Source organism: Temnothorax curvispinosus, unplaced genomic scaffold (genome assembly GCF_003070985.1).
Source record: "Temnothorax curvispinosus isolate PA1 unplaced genomic scaffold, ASM307098v1 QBEX01003198.1, whole genome shotgun sequence".
NCBI lineage: Eukaryota > Metazoa > Arthropoda > Insecta > Hymenoptera > Formicidae > Temnothorax > Temnothorax curvispinosus.
In genome coordinates, this window is record NW_020212978.1 from 13,307 (window position 1) to 20,098 (window position 6,792).

General features: G+C 35.2%; 1 long non-coding RNA gene across 1 annotated transcript; it reads left to right on the forward strand.

Annotated features, from left to right (window-relative positions):
• The first annotated feature begins 2,099 nt into the window (after window positions 1–2,099).
• Window positions 2,100–5,741, forward strand: LOC112452291. Its single transcript, XR_003040485.1, has 3 exons — window positions 2,100–2,233; window positions 3,690–3,947; window positions 5,565–5,741. It is a non-coding gene; the product is annotated as an uncharacterized LOC112452291 (long non-coding RNA).
• Window positions 5,742–6,792: the final 1,051 nt, after the last annotated feature.

The following is a 6,792-nucleotide window of genomic DNA, read 5'->3' on the forward strand; positions in this document are numbered from 1 at the left end:
GCATTGAAACCTTTACATACACATACGCATGCACGAACGCACGAGAGAGATATGTAAATACAACCTTCTTTGTGTGATAAACGTTGGGTAATTTTAATGTCGGCAATATTGAAAAGTTCGCAATATCATATCTTCACGAGTTATCCACTGAAATATGGATAATTATAGATTTTTCTCAACGTCAGCTATAAGAATCTTCTGTGTTTAGTAAAAAATCACATATATATTCAGATGGCCGCAATTTTGTGAGAAATCAATATTATTAAAATCGGCTCCGTCACGGACTAGTTTTATAAATCTTTTTGAGAAAAAAAATTTTTATTTTTATTTCAGGTAAAATTTCATATAATGAAGATATTCTGGTTACAGCGGAAGCTGTTTTAGAAAAAATCTTTTCGGAAATGGGGGGGGGCTGTCACATCCTTATTTTTATTAATTTTTAAATAAAACTTACAGAATCAATAATAAATAAAATAATAGATAAAAGTATATAGTTTAAGATGTACATAACAATTTTTCAATTAAACAAATTTTTTACTAAAAAAATAGTCAAAAATTAATCTACTTTTCTTTGTCCTAGATGTATATAGTCTCTTAAAGAAAATAATCTCTTCACTCTTCATAGTCATCATTAGATAGCAATAACAGACATCAATCAATACATATAGTATCAGACGCGACCACTCGAGGGCTCTGGTACTACCGCTTCTGTTCGCGTTTTTAAGATTTAAGAGATAAAATTCAATAGCCAGATTTTTAGCAACAAAGTGCAACCATTAAACATCGGTCGAACGCAATTGGTTTTTACTTTTAAATTCAAATAAGTATCACACATTTAAGCTCAACGATTTCCTATGTTAAATACGTTCGATAGCTCTGCTCCATTTGATTGACTCTTAGATCCGTTAGCCTCGAATATTACAAAATGGCAACTGAATTATTTCCGCTACGTTGAATAAGTCGTCAGTCGCCATGTAATTCGCCATTGTGCCGGCTTTACTACGTGACGCTTGTCATATATTTATCGTTTATTTAAACAATATACTGTGTTTGATAAGGATTCTGAACGTGACGAAAGAAAATCGAAGACATTTCTCTTGTGAGACGGAATGTAATTTAAGTATTTGTTGATAGTAATCGTAATAATCGTCTCTGTGTAATGAGAGACATTACGTAGAGAGTTACAGAATAGGCTTCTTCTTCTTCTTCTTCTTCTTCTTCTTCTTAATTTGTGGCACCTAATCTTCCACGACTCAATTGACGACCAAGAACTAGACGAAGTACAGAAGAGTTGGGGATACTTTGCACAGAGCAATGGTATTAAGTTGAAAATGCCTTGTAATAGCACACAGATCGAAATCACGCTAGTGTTTCGATCGAGCTTGTAGATTCCTTCGTAATAACTTTTTAGGACCTCGTAACCAAATAATATTATAGAAAAGATTTTCTTTGTCATATTCAAGTTTAATCTGGGAACTGGCATCTGAGGGTTGATCATGTAACTTTATCTCAAAGAGATAAAAATTACAAAAGTGAAGAAATTCATTAGAATAGAGTATCTATGAATAGTATTTATAGAAGTATTTCATATCAAAATCTGGTAAATCTGTTCACTTTTGTAATTTTCACCTTATTTTAAGATACATGATCGATTTTCAAGGGTGATTTTTACATCCCAGTGTCGAGAAAACGAAGTTTATATTACAATAATTTTTTTTATTGATTGAGAATTCATACGCTTTTTTTGTTAAGAAAGGGAGGAGTGGACTTTGCATAAGTTCCCCTGTTTTGTGGTGACAGGACAGGGGTGAGATTTAGAGTTTCGATGGAGAAAGAAACAGCGGAACGGAACTGAAATGGAATTACTTTGATTGGTTAGCCTCCCACCATATCTCTTTTCAATTATACTGTTCCGTTCCCCTATTTCTCTCTCCCTCGGGATGCATCCTTATACTCACTAATCTCTCCCCCACCCTTCGGTGGTCTTTCTCAGGCATATGGGGTTTCGCCATGGCATCTGACATTTCTATTATTCCCGGGAAAGATCGATAGCGGCTCCAGGCAGCTGGCTCGCGCTTAGACCCTTTTGCGCCCGTGACTCTCCTACTTGTCAGGGCTTCGTGGCGGCACATAGGCGTACAACAGCAAAGCGTACGGTCGTTCTACTTGCCGCTGACAGCAGAGTATAGGCTCTACGCTTCAGCGACGTATTCAGGACTAGTTGCTTCGGCAGGTAAGTTTAACAACTTACTTTTTAACAACATACTCTTACCGGATTCCATGGCTACCGCCCTGCTGCAGTTTTCACCCTTTGTTGCATAATGTCCCATATATCGTATCGTTGGATAGATCTTGAAAAAAGAAACATTTTTTATTGTATTTAAACATAATCGCGATATCTCCAACCGTTGAGAAGAAACAACTGGAAAATTGAATGGTGATGACGGTGTCGTAATAATAACGGAGTTTTATATACGAAACGAGAAATATTACTTTTATTAAGCTTTAGAATGAGTCACTCCAGAAACATACGGTTTTTAGCCTATTTTGTGGCTCTTGAAATTTGAATCAAATTGTATTCCAAACGATGCTATAATGGGACAAAAAAATATAAAATTTTTTATTTTTTTTTTATATTTGACTTTTTTGTTAAAAAGTAACAAAAGTTTTTTTAATACTGGATCCGGATTTTATATTTGGTAAAACTCCACAATTAGGGTCTATACGAGAAATCAATTGAGAGAAGGTAAATTTTATGTATTCTTGCCCCCTGAATCCAAAACTGTTGACAAATTTGAGAGTCGCTTGTATTTTTTAAGATATCGTCATGAAAATGAGACAAATCATCTTCCAGTTATATATATGTTCTTAAGATATAGATAGTACATATGTAGGCGGGAAAGGGGCTATCTCTTTCCCGCAGGCAATGGTGAGTGGGGGTAGATCTCAGTTCGCGTAAAAAGTTGAAAACCTGAAACGTATAATGATAGACCTTGTTTCGCCCTATAAGCAGAGATGGGATAGGGCAAAAATGGACCTCACTTTGCGTAAATGATTTTCTGGATAGCATTATATTTTCCACGCAAAGCTAGGTCCACTTTGCCCCATCCCATCTCTACTTACAGGGCGAAATGAGGTCTATCATTATACGGTTCGGGTTTTCAACTCTCTAAACGAAATGAGGTTCACCCCTACCCATCCCTGCTTGCGGGAGAGAGGCGGTAGCCCAAAAACAAAAGTGAGGAAATTCATTAGAGTATCTATGATTTCATGTCGAAATCTAGTAAATCTGTTCACTTTTGTAATTTTCACTTTTTTTCAAGATGCGTGATCGATTCCCAAGGGTGATTTTTTACACCCCAGTGTCGAAAAAAACGAAGTTTATGTTACATATAATATTTTTTTTATTGATTGAGAATCCATACCCTTTTTTTGTTAAAGAAGAGGGAGGGTGGAAAACCTTGCATGAATTCCCTTATCCCGTGGTAACAGGGGTATGTGAGATTTAGGGTGTGTCCCGTCGATGGAGAAAGAAACAGCGGAACGGAATTGAAACAGAATTACTCTGATTGGCTAGCCTCCCACCATATCTCTTTTTCATTACTGTTCCATTCCGCTGTTTCTCTCTTCATCGGGGTGCATCCCTATACTCACTAATCCCCCCCTCCACCCTCGGTGATTGTTCTCAGGCATATGGGGAAACGCCATGGCAACTGAAATTCCCATTACTCCCGGGAAAGATCGATAGCGGGGCTCTAGGTAGACTCGCGCCCAGACCCTTCTGCGCACACCGCCGCGACTCTCCTACTTGTCAGGGCTTCATGGCGGCACGTAGACGTACAACGGCAATACGCACGGCTGTTCCAGTACTTCCAGTCGCCGCTGGCAGCAGAATATAGGCTCTACGCTTCAGCGCCATTTTCAGGACTATATAGTTGCTTCGGCAGGTGAGTTATTACTCCTTACTGGATTCCATGACCACCGCTCTGCTGTCTTAACTTTTTGTTGCATAGTATGTGTTCCATATATCGTATCGTTGAATAGATCTTGAAAAAAGAAATATTTTTTATTTGAATATAATCGTGATATATCTTCAACCGTTGAGAGCAAACAACTGGAAAATTGAATGGTGGTGGTGTCGTAATAATAACGGAGTTTCAGATCCGAAATGAGAAATATTACTTTTATTAAGGTGTATAAAGAGTGACCCCAAAAACATACGTTTTTAAGTCTATTTTGTGATCATTGAAATTCGAATCAAATTGCATGCCAAACGCTGCTATGATGGGATCCATAAAAAATATGTATATTTTTAATTTTTATTTATATTAGACTTTTTTGTTAAACAGTAATAAAAGTTTCTTCGATATTGGATCCGATTTTATATTTTTACATTTTTACTGAGGGTCGATTATGTATCTCGAAACAAAGTAAAAATTAGAAAAGTGAATAGATTTAAAAGGGAACACCACCTCTGAGATCTCAAAATAATACCTCACTTTGGCAATTTATTTCAGGGAAATAATTTATTCAATCAAAAACCTATTATAAGAGCTTTATTATTATAAATCTTAAAATGTAAAAAAAATATTAAAATTTTTTTTATTTTATAAAATGGCGGTGTCTTGGCCACATCGGTGCCGAGCCTCTGCTTTAAATAGATGCTCTTGCGATGAATTCTGCCACACGGTTTGACCTGAGACAAAATACAAAAGATTTTTATTAACTGCACGCCAAAAACTAGAAAAGTACATAGGATTTTTTAAAAATATTGAGTTTTGCAAAAATGGTAAACATTTGAAAAAAGTCATTTTTTCCCTAAAATTTTTTGTGTAAAAATATGTTAATTGCAAAAAAAGTTTTTAAGGTATCGCAAAAATCCTACATATTTTTCTAGTTTTTGGCATGTAGCTAATGAAAATCTTTTGTATTTTGTCCCAAGTCAAACCGTGTGGGTATTGCAGCGACATACGAGTCAGTTGCTCATTCGTGCAGACGCGCATGGTCGTTCATAGTTGCATAGGTTTTGGCGCATTATATGTGAGTGATTATAATGTGCCGAAGCCAATGTAGCTGTGAATGACCATGCGCGCCTGCACGAATGAGCAACCCGTCATGCTGACCTGCATGTCGGTGCAACAACCGGTACACCGCGGGAGTATTTAGATGCGGTCAAAACATCGCACCATTTTGTAAAATAACAATTTTTTTACGCGCCGATTATTTGTCAGATTGTCGCTTTATCGCTTAAAACACAGTTTCTGTTGGAACAGTAAACTTTTTTTCCTTAATTTAAATTGATAATTGATTTAATTTTGATGCTAATAGGCATTCTATATTTAAATATTGAATATTATAATGATATTAAATATTAAAAATTACTCTAGATGACCATTTATGCAAACAAAAAAAAATCAAACGCCCGTTCCCGCGTCAATGTGTGTGTGCTTAGTCATGTTTATATTTTACTTTCGGTTAGGCTTCAACGTCCGATTATCGCGCTTTCACGTGATCACGTGTTTTATTTGTAATATAGCTCCTAGACGTGTTTGCGTTTGTTTCAGTGGCGATAAGTTCATCACTATCGGCGACAGAAAGAAGGTCGCCAGAAGATGTGACAATGGGATACATCATCGAATACCTCCTGAAAAAGCAACTCACTGTGGTGGAGCAGCATGAGTCCACTCGCACTTGGAGTGATAAAGTTTCCGAACAAAGATACCCTTCACAAACAGGTAATTTTAATACGTTATTTGCTCTTTATAAAATTCATTTCAAGCAGGAAAATTTTATTATTTTTTGTTGTGACAGAGTCTATGTTTTAACTAAGCATTTCTTACATAGTGGAATTTGATTTTGCGATAAATCTCTAGTTAGGTGGTGCTGAAAAATGCCTTACGTAGCGAATAATTGTTGCTCAATGTTAACAAATTTTTTTTTTACCTTATTATTAGCACAGTAAAATTAAAACTTCTGCGTTTCAGTCATTAGATTAAGAAATTTTTAGTTTAATGTCCAAATATCCATGTCGTGATTTAGATAATCTATACACAGAAATAAATAGTTACTATTGTATAATGCAAGATAAATGTAATCAATATTAATGTCCGTGATGTATTCTGTACGTATAATATAGTACCGATAAATAGTATGATGATAAATAATAAAATAATAATAGGATTATTTGAAGCCCACGATGAACCAGATCACGCGTGCACTGTTTGTCTCATTTTACGAAACAATAGTCATTATTTAATCGTATGGTTTTCATTTATTATCAGTTTGCAGACATTTCTACTTTAGTAGAAGTAATCGCAGAAATTCGTAATCTGTCGTCGAGATAGGTATTAAGTAACTTGGTCCATGTTTATTATTACAGTCTTTTTTGTATAGCATTGTATATACATGCGTGATGCATACACGTAAGAGGTGATAAAAGATAAAATAAGAAACTGGAAAGCTTAATATTGATATATGTATTAATTTTTGGAATCTGATAAAAATTTTCATCAGAATTAAATCACTTTATTATATCAGAATGAAAATCTTTTTTTGAAGTATATTGTATATCTTAATATGTTAAATTAAAGATTTTTTTTAACTTTACAAGAAATGATAAATTATTCGTAAATTATTAGCCGATGTATTGTCATATCAAGATCGAAGTACAATATGTGCGAATGATCTGTGTAGCCAGCTTTAAAACTTTGGCACAAAAAATATCTTCTTTTTTCTCCCCTTTCTTTCTCTCTCTCTCTCTCTCTCTCTCTCTCTCTCTCTCTCTCTCTCTCT